The sequence below is a fragment of the Oxyura jamaicensis genome, chromosome Z, assembly GCF_011077185.1.
Source record: "Oxyura jamaicensis isolate SHBP4307 breed ruddy duck chromosome Z, BPBGC_Ojam_1.0, whole genome shotgun sequence".
Taxonomy (NCBI): Eukaryota; Metazoa; Chordata; class Aves; order Anseriformes; family Anatidae; genus Oxyura; species Oxyura jamaicensis.
Window position 1 is genome coordinate 50356719 of NC_048926.1, and position 12633 is coordinate 50369351.

The 12633-nt window shown below is 37.5% G+C and overlaps 1 long non-coding RNA gene across 1 annotated transcript; it reads right to left on the reverse strand.

Annotated features, from left to right (window-relative positions):
• Positions 1-1142: 1142 nt before the first annotated feature.
• LOC118156719 lies at positions 1143-5610 on the reverse strand. Its single transcript, XR_004746401.1, has 2 exons — positions 5538-5610; positions 1143-4733 (listed from the first exon to the last, which is right to left on the reverse strand). It is a non-coding gene; the product is annotated as an uncharacterized LOC118156719 (long non-coding RNA).
• Positions 5611-12633: the final 7023 nt, after the last annotated feature.

Sequence of the window (12633 nt, forward strand, 5' to 3'; positions counted from 1 at the left end):
CCAAGCTCTTCAAAGGCTGAACCATGTAGTATATTGAACTCATCAAGCTTTAGAAGTTTCACAGTAGAAGAAACAACTATACATTTCTGGAAAAAGCACAGCTTGTTTGGGCAACCATTAAACACTAGCAAAATAGTCATTAAGCAGCAATAAAACTAACTATTGATTAAATTACAATGCAAACAAAAGTCATTGGAATAATGAAGTAACCGACAACAAAATCAGTATGAAACCACATAATATTAATACAGAAATACTCAACGCATTTTTTTTGCAAATACTAATGTAGTTAATGTTTCCTCTGTTTTTTGGCAATTTGCCTACTGTGCTGGAATAATAATATGCTTGGGCCAATTCTACAACTCATTACAAATAGGAAAATTCCTACTGACTTCATAGTAGAATTATAAATAACCTAAAAGGTAGTGAATGAGAGTCAAGATCTCTATAGTGTTAGCACTCAGCTTACCTCTTCTTTCCTTGAATATTTAAGATTTATCAAGAGCTGTATCCTACAATTAGAAAATACTCTTTTCTCACTCTTTTCTCTTAGCAAAATCTTTTGGGTGTTACTTTAAACCATACAGCCTGAAAGGCAGTCACTCCAGATCTTAGCTGTGGCATCATGAGCAAGTCTTAAAGGCTCTCAGGCTGATGTGGGTGTTAGTGTTTCTTCTTGAGAAACACATAGCCCTTCATCAGCAGCCTTATAATTTCTTGAGTTCTTTTTACTATTTGGGGCATATGAATCCAGCACAAGCTAAATGAAATCCTGTTAGAGGGGATGTCATTTCAAAAACTCCCACTGCTGAGATAGACATGTAAGTCTGCATTGGGTTACCTACAAATTATTTGGGACTCAAGGACTGAATATCTTTTGCTAAGACAATAAAGAATCTTTGAACTACCTTGCTGAACAAAATATTACCAAATAAGTCAGTCAATGATAGGAGTGAGAGAGAAAACAAAATAAAACAAAACAGAGTCAGCATACATATGTTTTAATCTCCAATGATTGTTGCAGTTCCCACTTTGTTTATATAATTTTTGTAGCAGTAAGAAGGAAAGGCAGTGATTGTAAATCCATTTCTTCTGTTCAAGTAAACTGTGACTAGCCTTGGAGATGTTGTTTTTCTTATTTTTTTAACTGTCCCATTCTTACATGTCATTGGTAGGACACCATATTAGTTAACCAAAGGGTAAAGAACATACAGGCCCCCTAAAAGTGTAGAGCCACACAACTAAAATAATGTAGAAGTCAAAACTACCTAGTGCCTTTTCAGCTGAAGAAAGAAACAAGCCTGAAAAGGTCAGGCCACTGACAAAGGTTGTTGTGCTATTGTGTACATTCCTGCTCTAATGAAAGATTTCATCTACCAAGACAAGCAGTGTTGATGATACTTTGCAGCCAAACAAGTTCTTCTGGCCTCACCTAATTCTTTTACAGTGATTAAATTTTTAGAGCAGAAGGGTTATATATCTACTTTCTTGGTAACCCTTTCCAATCTACATGACATTTTAAAACTTGTTAGGGCTCAAAGAATTTAAGCCAAGTCCCTCATCAGGATGATAAATAGAAACTAAGCTACTGTGCTGAAGTCATGCCTAACATAGCCTGTCTGTGGCACCCTGATTTTACTGATTAATATGGATAGTTAAAAGCTGTCATCTCATTTGTCTTTGTTTTCATGTGTTGGGTCTTATCATACAGTATGCTACAGAGTAGTGGGAGGATTGCAATGCTCTCCTTAGGCAAAGAATAATCCTGTAATGGTCTTGAGTTAGTATAAAAACGTTAGTATTAATCTTATTTAATAGACCCCTTAGGCATGTAAGTGTAGAGCAACTTCCTTGAACCTTCCATAAAGGCACAACTGTCTCTACACTTAAGCTTGTCTTTAATCATGCTGTGTTGCAATGAGTTAAAGGGTACAGAAGCTACCACTGTCCCCATTTCCTCAACAATTTTATTGCAGATTCTTGTAATATTGACTATTCTAAAAGCTTGAATGCAATCTTTTGCATAGAGTGAACACTGCTGCAGATGAGGACATGTAATAATTTATGACAGTGACAGAGTTTAAGTCTAATGTAACAGGACAACAAGGGCTTTGATCTGATTTATTCCTGCTTTCTTTGAGACTAAGAACTTGTTTCTAGCAGAGAAATAGCAGAAAACAGAAAGAGGTTCAAAAGCAGGGTGCTGGTAGTTTATTGGGTACTTTGCTGGAATGGATGGGGGTTAGAGACTTTCCGTCTTCCTTTAAGATAGCAGAGATCAAAAGTAATTACTGCAGTCCAATCTTGTAAAGCACTTTCACATGTGTAGTTCCTTAAGAATGTAAATAGTTTAATTTGATGGAACTTGCATTCTTTGGATGACATAAATGCATAAGCACTTTGCTGGAATAAAGAAGATGTTGATTATTTGTCATGTTGACAAGAAGGGAAAGTTATGATCGTCTCAAACAGCAAAAATGCTAACCTCGCACTTTAGTCAACAATGGAAAAGTCATGGCAGTGTTTTACTTAAACTACACATCAAATGATATTTATAACCTGAATATATTTTTAATTGCAGTAGGTTTCACTCCATGTAGTTCCTAGTATCATAACACTATTAAAATTCCCTAGTCAAATTCCCATATGCTTTTAACCGTGATGCAAATAGGTTCAAAGCCCACTTAATCTTTGTTTGTTGGGGACAGCAAACAAGAATTTTTAATGAAATAATCTCAAAAGTTATGGCCTGCTATGTTGAAAAAGGAAAAAAAAAATCCAGTACATAGTAATTATTCAATAGTAGTTAAAACTTAGTTGGCCTTACCTGTTTTGTCAAGAAAATTTGGGTAGATAAGAAGGGAGAGGAGTCCTAGTGTCCATGATGCAATAACTGGGGAACTTCTTAAACGCTAATTGCTCATGGTCTCTTCCTGGTGGCAGACTGATTTCAAAGGGAACCGGACCAAGCTCTTTCCTAAAATTGTACAGGTTTATTTCCATATGCTGTTACAACCCTTGTTTGGTTCAAGCTGGCTTCTATAATTTTGTTGCAGTTGATTTCTTCCAGTGATTCTGCCAATGGCCACCAAATATCTGCCAAGGTGAAATACAACAGAGAAAACAAGGCTGAAGTCATGGTTAAGGAGAAAGGGCGAAGGTCTTACGTTGCAGCAAAACTGCAAGAACCTGACTGAGATGCAGGATCATCCAGCAGAGCATCACTGCTATCACCAGGAAGCAGTTGTTCACACACATACCATGCATATTAATACACTTAAATGAGATGTTAACTCTGACTTTTCTTCCTGTAGTTTGTAATAATTGCCTGCACCCAAAAAGTTAACTTTGAAATCTCAGGATCCCCTTATGTTTACTGATATATATCAAAATGTTTGTAAGGTACCCTTACACTCAGTAGTTACCAATGGTTGCTTTATGTGCTTGATTTTTTTATTTTTTTTTTCAATTTCAAAAAGCAAATCGTGTGGGCTGTTCAAAATTAAGAACAAGTGCCTCACCATCCTGTTCTGTGGTCTTCTCTCAGCCACGTACAGCTTAGTTCTAGCTTTCTTTCACTGCAAAGTGAGGCTTTCCCCTACTATCGGTGAAGTTTCCACATTTACATAAATTAACATGCACCCTAATTGCAGTCTCAGGTAAGTGAGCTTAATAACACGGGCATCAGTATAACTGCACAGAGATTATTTTCATTTCACAAAGTGTGGCAGGTGTCTTTGGCCAGCTATTCTCTTCCACCATCCTCCTTTCTTGCACTGGCCGAACCAAAGAACAGTTAGAACTGTTACTTGATAGAGCTTTACCAGTAAGCACATTGCTCAGTGTTCGCTCGGCTGTGGTGCTGGTTAACCAAAGACAGTCACTGTAATCTGTGGTCCAATAAGAGGACATGGGAAGTTTCTTCATTCTATTGATACAGCCAGAGATACTGCCCTTCTGCCTTTCCATTCTCAAATTGAAATCTCATATCCAGGTGAAGTGGCACTACAAACTGGGCTAACTGGTCTCACTGGCCATGTAACACAGTGCTATGACTCTGCTTCAACTCAGCCAACTATGCAGTGAAGCTGGAGGATAGATCATTCAACTATTAACAGATTTTCACTGCCTCCCAACAGTTTCCCACTCTCCAACAAAGTAAAATATTTCTCTGACCAGTGCTTTCAGAAGAATCATGTTATTAAAGCACAGACATCTAGACTGTATGTTGCAGACATCACAGTAATGATATACATGCACTAAAAGAACCTATGTAATGTAATGATTCAGGCTTGGCTTCTGTGTAACTTACAGTTATGCAAAATTTTGTAAATAGCAGGTGCCTGGTGTAACTCTGAAGCATACAAATAGAGTAGAGTAGGCCATGCTAGTAGACAGGGACATATTTATTGCAGTAATTAAGGTGCAGTAATTGCATTTGCAGTAACTTCTGTGTCAAATGATGAAGGGCTGGGGGCTGGGGAAAGCTGTGTGTTGCACAGCCCCTCCAAAATCTAACAGAACTGTTGTTATATAACTGTTGTTATATAACAACTGGGAGCAGAGCTACACATATATGTAATATAAGTGTTTTACAATAGCATGCCATTATCTTCAAGCAACACAGAAATGGCTTGGCAACACCCTGATGGCTAAACCAGACGCTGCAGAATTTCCTTGTTTCAGCATTGTAACTCTTTATACTTAACAAGTCATGGGGTACAGCTCCACATCTGAAAACAAACAGAATTTCTTAAGCAAACTATAGCATAATAGGGTGTGTGTGAGATTCAGTGGAAGTACACATCCAAAACCTGAAACTCTAGTACAAATTTGTATCATATATTTTTTTCTCAGCTAAGTTTACTGCAAGCTGAAAGTTTGTTTTTCCCTCACAAAGAGGTGCTTTTTATGGCAGGAAGAGATCTACATCTTAGCTATCTTCTATAAAAACTTTGTAGAGATAAGGCTCTGTAGTTTTTGGCACAGCATAGATAAGCTACTTCAACCATTGAGGGAGATATTGTGGTAGACATACTGTTGAAATTGCCAAGTTACGCTGAAGTAAAAGTGATGATGCTTTACCTCCAGAAAAGTCCTAGTGGATTTCAGGAACTCATTTTAATTATGTCAGCATAAGAAAATTAATCAAAAATATGCTGTTCAATTGCATAGGCCTTCCTTTCCACTAGGAGCATGTTTATTTTGGAGTCAGGAGAGGATTCACATATTTTGAAAGTATTTGCAAATAGTGTCAGTCCAGACAGAGTGTGGCCTAGTGCACTACCTGTATATCTCTCTGCCTCATACACTTGCTTAATAGCCAGTGGCAGTAGAAAAGTATTAATTATATGTAGTACTGCACATGTTTAATTAAATCATCTCCTGAGCTCTTCTGCATGACTGACGTTCTGGCAAAGCAGTGGTATTAGCACTCTACTAATTAAATCAAAAGACTCCATTAAAAAAAAAAAAAAAAAAAAAAAAAAGCTTGTTTGGAGAAATGAGCAAATAATCAGGAATAAATACTGACTTACTAATTACACAATAGACCATATGAACTCCATATGAACTTGAGTAGTGGCAAATGTAGTCGCTCACTTTACTTCTGCGTGACAACCCTTTGCAGAGATCAGTAAAAATAAAAAAATAATAATAAAAGATATTTATAAAAAGGATTCCTTTTTCTCCCACATCATGACCCAGTGATGAAAACAAATAGGTTGTAAGGAAACTACACAGTCCAGGAGCTGTGCTTAACCCCTGAGGTAAAATTATCCACCTGTATTTCTGCTTCCACCCCATTTCAGGGTCTTTCCCCTCAAAGGCAAATATATCATTGCTCTCAGGGTCTGAGAGCACCCCATTAATAACAGCGTTATTCCAGTCTAACAATTTACTATTTGAATGCCTAATTTCATTATCAAATCCTTTCCCAACAAGTTAGTCCCTGCCTCAGGTGCATACAGTAATTGCCCAGTGATCCTTCTATCCCTAGTCTCAGCTTGGTGTCCCCAAAAAGTGGCACTGTTATCCCAGCCCCTTCTACCCCCATCACATTTAGGGTTTCATTAGTTAATTTAAGCCCTGATACTTTACAGGCCAGTAATGACCTAGCTGCCCCAGTGTATTGGGTTCACATGGCAAGGTTCTGTTAGTGAGGGGGCTGCAGTGGTGGCCCCTGTGAAAAGAATCCAGCAGCTGCCCCTTGTTAGATAAGGGCTGGTTTCAGCCAGCTCCAAAGGGGCACACCGCTGCCCAGAGCCAAGCCATGAGCAACGCAGTTTGTGCTTCTGTGAGAGCACATCCAAGAAAAGGAAAAAAAAAAAAAAAAAAAAGCTGCAAAACAGCAGCTGGGAGAGCAAGGAGAAACCTCCCTGCAGACACCAAGGTCAGTGTAGAGGAGGGGGAGTGCAGTGCAGAGGTGCTCCAGGTGCTGGAGCTGAAGCCTCCCCACGGCCCACAGAGAGGCCCCTGTAGGGGAAGTCAGACCCCTCCCGTGGCCCATGGTGTACTGCAGCAGAGCAGAACTCCACGCTTCACTCCGTGGAGAGGAACCCATTCAGGAGCAGGTAACTCCCTGCTTAAATTAGAAAAGCTAAATTTATATATTTCATTCATGAACAAAAAGTTTTTCTCAGGTCCAAATAAAACTGATTTTTATCTGAGAAAATTTCTAATAGCGTTCTTTATATAAAGTCCTGCATTCAGCACCCTCCAAACTCATGCCATTGCTAAGGCACACAAACTAATGCAAATCCCAGCCCTCTAACTTGCACAGCGTTTCAAAAAAAAAGATGCCTTCCCCTGTTCTCCAAATACTGCACTGCACAATTTTTACTACCTGCTGTGCAGATTTCCTTGAGCTGCCACTAAATTCAGTTTATAAATTAATGCCCAACATTTCAGGCCACTTCCAGATTTCCTGGGGTCTTCCCCTTCGGATACCAATGAAATGGGCTGTTCCATTCATCAGAGCTTCCAGCAGGAAAAGCCTTGTCCACTCCCCTGTAAAGCTACAAGATCGGCAGTAGGTTACTTGCACTAACCAGACCCTTTAAAAAGAGAAAAGACATGGCATAAACACCATTTTATTTAAGCATTACTTTAAGAAATCAAATGTAAAATCTGTTGTACATAAATGTGCTAAATGAAACAAAGCAATGCATTTCTAAGCACTTTTTCATTTTTCAAACTAAGATAAACAGCAAGTTCTCACACTGCTACTTGACTTAGTGCCTGGAAGTCCTCTTACTTCGCCATCCACAAGAAACGTGAAGAAGCACAGCAGAGAAGCCTAACCTTCACACAGGAGGGACTGAGGGAAGCAGACTGATAAGAAATTGAGAGCCGCATCTGATTAACATACAAATTTTCACATGCTCTGCTCATAAATTTAATGCAAACTGATCAGATTGTTATTTATAGAACATTGAAACTGCATCCACAAATCACTTAGAAACACTTTTCTGGATACAAGGAGGAGTTGTTCCTCTGAATGTAGTCTTTGAAAGTTCAGGCTTTCTACCTGTCATGATAATAATGATGGAGGAGCAGCACAATGGAATTTTGGGCCTTTTGAGACTGATAAAAGTAATTTTTCCTCACCTGGAAGTTTGCTGAGTTTGCTGAAACAACATTATTCTATGTCTGCATGAGCTCCGACGGTGCTTCTGGCAAAGAGTATTTTAAATTCTGTCTTACATATTCTTCACTTTTATGGGTAACACTCCTGACCTATGTCTTCTACTATATGCTGTGGCACACAATGATATTTAAACCAAAAAGGAATGGCAGTGTGGCATGAGAACAATAGCCACAAAGACAATCCATCCTGAGGATACTTTAGCTCTCAGTTTTGCTTCTGATGTAAAACCAATCATTTGCATTTCTGATCTGCACAACTCTGGGAATCCTGTTACTGTTCTCCTTATTGAACATGTGAAACGTGAAGTTCATTTCCTTGTGTAATAGAAAAGGAATTTGACTTCAGGACCTCAAAGGATTTTTAGATGTGACACAAGACCATGAAGGTCTTTTGCTCTACAAGCATATCAAAATGCCATTCCTCTCAGTCAGAACATTCTCTCCTCTCTGAAGTGAGAAATTCTGTGAAATATGTCCTATTTTTATATCTGAGACTAAAAACTTTCATTGAAGTTCTGAACAAATACCCCATAGAATTGAAAGAAGATGGTTACTGGCATTTTAGGAGGACAATACAGCGGACTTTTATAGTTTTCATTAAAGAGACCTGACATCCAGACTTTGATCCTGTTCATACAGGAGTTTCTATATGACAGAATTTTACAAATGTACGCTACTGTCAAGTTATACCAATATACTTTATGGCTGTGGCTTATCATCCAATAAATTCAGCTGGAAATTTCCACAGTGTTTGATCATTTCATTAATGAGGTACATTACAGAACAGTTGAGTGTATGCACAACTGTACAGAAAGAGAATCTTCAGAATGTGTAGTAAAAAGGAAACAAAAATTAATTACATGGAGCTGCTGTACAGAAGACATATAGCTAGTTTGTTCTAAGTCTTGATATTAAATGTGAGCTAATAAAAAACATTATAACTGTAAATCACAATAACTATACAAACACACAAAATAATTCAGTTTTCCAAGTCTAAATATTTAATATTTTAACAAATATAATTAACATGATAATATGAGAATTACATGTATAATTCTATACTCTGAAGACAAAAATACAAAAATAAAATTGTTATTAAAGTTCTGAGGCTAAGACATACAGGGTTCTCATGAAAGAGTAAGATTGAGGTTTTTATATTTGGGAGCCCAGAATGAGGCAACTAAAATGTACTGTTCAGCACCAAAACATATGCTGTAATTTTAAGTGCTGTACATTTGAAGCTGCCATTGATTTTAATGAGTTTGCATCATACTCTTAGTGTTTCAGAACTTGGTTAACTTTGATTGTATGACATTATGTGTGACAATTCTCTCATCCTTTTGAAGATGGGAGGCCTAATTTTGAAGTATTTCTAGTTTCATACTTGCTGATAGCCATGTATAGGTGTGAGATGTAAAGACGAACCTTGTAAGGGTTATAATGTCTTTGGGCAAATCAATATGTTGCTGCAGCTGCAGTGACTTCGGCCCCTCTCTAGCCTCATCTGCTATTCTATATACACTCTCTGTTGGTCTGTAGGCAGACAGTTTTCCCATCCTGTGAATCTTCCCAGCCCTGAACGAGGTCCCCTCTTTATAAAGATAAGCAAGTATGAAGTGCTGTGAATAGGTGATTCATCTCCTCTTGAGACTTACTGAAAGCTTACTAGGCTTAGGGTTCTTCTGTTGTTGTTGTTTGTATGCTTTAGAAATCATCAAGTTATTTACCACTGCAGAGCTGTGAATAAATGATAAAAAGATTCTGGATAGTTCGTTTAATTTGAAGACATACTTCGGCTGCACACCTGACCTTTAAAGACCCCTACATTGTCAGAGGTTGTTTGAGAAAACAAACAAACAACAACAACAAAAAACAGCTCTGTGCTGTTCTCATTTTGAGTTTAAATAATCTTTTTCAAAATTATTCCACAGCATATTTGAAAGAAAACTTAAGAACTAATTACTCAAACAACTGTATGTACATTTACTACATAACTATTGGACTACTTAAAAGTTTTTACATGTTTCAAAGTATTTAACTAAGAACAGAGAACTTTTTCCCTGATTTCCCCATTCTCCCCACCTACTCTAATCACCTGTTGTTCTTTCCATTTCTGGGTTCACTGAGGCTCCTAGATGCCAAAGTAGATTTCCACTTTTAAAGGCTATGACAAACAAAAATAAATGAGTGTAACTAGCAGGCGGGAAATCTTTGCAGGTGATAGATGAGATCCAAATGTGTGAGAAAAAAAAGTCCTAGTCCTCTCATACAATGCCACTGCACCGCATACACAATACATGATCTTTGAACACATACAGTGAGAAAAGCAATAAGTGTTTATTGTCATGATAAAACTTCAAAGCTTGTTTTGTACCAAACACTTTAACACTTGAAACTGTTTGAAGTATGCCAGTCTTTTATAGGCAAAGCTGATTCACAGAGTCATTACACTGATAGTGATACAGACTATAGCAGCCAGAAAAGGCTTCAGCTTTTGTAAATCTTCATTTACAATGCCAGGGCAAGATGAGGATGTGTAAGCCCAGAAAGAAATGCCAGTTTGGAACCAGGTGCAACTTTGAGTAGGTCTGGTAACTACTCGCTTTGCTATGAAGTAGCTGTGTAAATTACTCAGTGATGAGAGGCTTCCAATACCTTCCCCTGCTGAGAGCTCATGATAGCAGAGACGAATCTCACAATAAAGTGGTGAAGAGTTACAGGTTGTTCATACTCCTGTGAAGAGAAGTCGTATGTCTTCATGGCATGTTAATAAATGATCCAAGAAGAGTGATACTGAAGTGACAAAGTTTTCTCTTTAATCCATGGTTATTCAGGAGAGTAAAAATAAGCTATAAGGAAGTGCAAAAGGAAAACAGTGACTGGGCAATAAAACAGCAGAGGAAATTCTGAGTAGATAAAGTAAGGCCCGGGAAAAAAAAAAAAAAAAAAAAATCCTAAAATTACATGTACAGCAAGTGACTGCAAATTGAGTAATGACAGTCAGGACTGGGACTGTAGATTTATGACATCTAATTATGTGAAAGCATTCTATTAGTTCTCAATAACAGAAAAGCAAAGCAGGGAACAGAACAGAAAATCTCATTGTTTTACCATACACAATGCATTATTACTATACCAAGGGTTAGAACATTGTGTGGATTTGTTAAGATTGATGATATTACTCATCTTAAAAGTATACCGTAGAACCAAAAATCATGCAGAAATAGGCTAAATGATTATCAAAAATATGGAACAATTTTCATGTGTAGATAAATCAAATTGGAAAACAAATGTCTGAGAAGGATGTGATTAAAGACTAGAAAACCATGTCTTGAACAAAAAAGGCAAACAGAAGATGATTATTTACTTTCTTTCCTAATACAAGAATAAACATGCTTTAAATGTAACTATGAAATACTTAGTCAAGAAGAAGTAGGGCTTTTGTTTCATTGTTGTTTGTTTATTTGTTTGTTTTACAAAGAATGTACTTAAGCTGTGGAACTCATTGCCACATGATGCTCTGCATCCTCCCAGAAAATCAGTCAAAAAAGAGAGTAGCCAAACTGATGGAAAATATTCTCTCAAAGACTGTTATATGAAAGAAAAAAATACATTTTATGGTGCATCTGAACAAATGACACCCCAAGTAGCTATTACTGGTACCTGGGAAGTACTGCTTAAGTATGGCTACAAAATGCTGTTATACTTTTCCCATGTATCACTACCAGTTGTGACTACTGAACACTGGGCATGAGGCTAAACAAGCCTATGATCTGATGGAGTACAGCCATGTTTTGTCCTGAGTGATGACAATGCCATTTAAGAGACAATGACTTTCATACAGCTTTGCAATGTGGCAGACCACAGATGACCAAGTACAGATCAGCTGAATTAATACAGCAATAAAGACACAGACCCTGAGAATTTGATGAAAGCTTCATCTGAGAGCTCTCTCTAGGCCTGATGAAAAGTAACTACTTACACATACAAGGTCATATGAGAACTTCAATAACAAACTAGTGATGTTATAAGATGAATGTTATATAACACTGTTGTTTGATTTAAAATCAATTATAAATAACTGAAAGATAATGTCAACAGAATGGATGATGCTTCCAGAAGCTAACTAAATGCTATTATTGTTCTGTAATGCCATGAAACAATGGTATTCTGCTCTTAAGAAAATATCAAAATAGCCAGAGCTAGCCTCCAGCGATGCAAAGGCAAGAACCTTGCACAAACTGTTCTGAAATGCCACAAAAGTCTCTCACCACAGTCTGAGTCAAACCAGGGCCTTTTAATCCCACAACTACCACAACTCTGATATATTTTTAAGAGCAGTGGTATTATAACACTAGAGATATTAGCCATACTCACTGATAAATCTGCTATTTCTAAGCAAGAAATTTGGAAAAACAGGTGTCAAGCAGTAACTTAAAGGTGTTGTTGCTGAGGCCCAGCATCAACACAGTATGGATTTCAGGGTTTTAACTTCAGACTAAAGGCTGTCTGTGTTTAATGATCACATTGCATTCACATCTCTAAGCTGCACAGACTTACACCATTGTTAATTGAATCTGTACATCCCAATCAGAAGGGGGGTTGCATCCTGAACACAGCTTAGATTTTAGTTCCTTCTGAAAAGAATCTGAGATTTATGCAAACCAGATCCACTTGTGAATCAAACCGATATGAGTGTAGGTGAGTACAGCTGGGGGATTCCCTTTACTACTGCTCCACTGTTTACACTACCGCCTCATTCCAAAATATGAATTTGGATGTTCATTCTTCTCCTATTAAGCAGCAATCAGAGTGCTGACTGTTTACACTGAGATTTTTTTTTAAACTGCTCATTAGACTAGTTAAGGGATTGTGTTGATTAAGTAAACAGTTAAAGAACCACACTGCTTTACAGTTTCAGTTTTCTAACATCATGGAATTTAATTTAGAACATACTTTTTCACATTGACATAGATTAAAAAGTTA